Below are 387 nucleotides of genomic sequence, written 5' to 3'. Positions count from 1 at the left end.
TGACTGATTTGACTTGATCCATGTGTTGGCTTCCGGAACTTCTTGCATTTGCATTCTATTGCCCCTTGGGATTTTATTGTGGTTAAGATAAAAACTTACCTTTCTTTGAGAAACTGAGAGCAGATGTGAATTTTATAAGAGTATCTTTAAAATCTGTCATACTTTGAGCAAGTTGAGTAGTGATTATCTCTTACTTTTCAATGAATGCATATAATGTTTCCACAGGATTCTTTTGGGTCATATTTGGAGCTGTAGATCTCAGATTTAGGTCTACTTTATATGGGTGGAAAGGTAAAACATAGGCCTACAACTTTCATATGGAGCCCAAGATCTAAAAAGGTCATTTTCAAGTCCAAATTATAGCAACAACAAAGAAGTCTGAATTTG

This window comes from Populus euphratica, unplaced genomic scaffold (genome assembly GCF_000495115.2).
Source record: "Populus euphratica unplaced genomic scaffold, PopEup_1.0 scaffold383.1, whole genome shotgun sequence".
NCBI classification, from domain to species: domain Eukaryota; kingdom Viridiplantae; phylum Streptophyta; class Magnoliopsida; order Malpighiales; family Salicaceae; genus Populus; species Populus euphratica.
The sequence above is the reverse complement of the archived record's forward strand: the minus strand, read 5'-3'. Positions refer to the sequence as shown.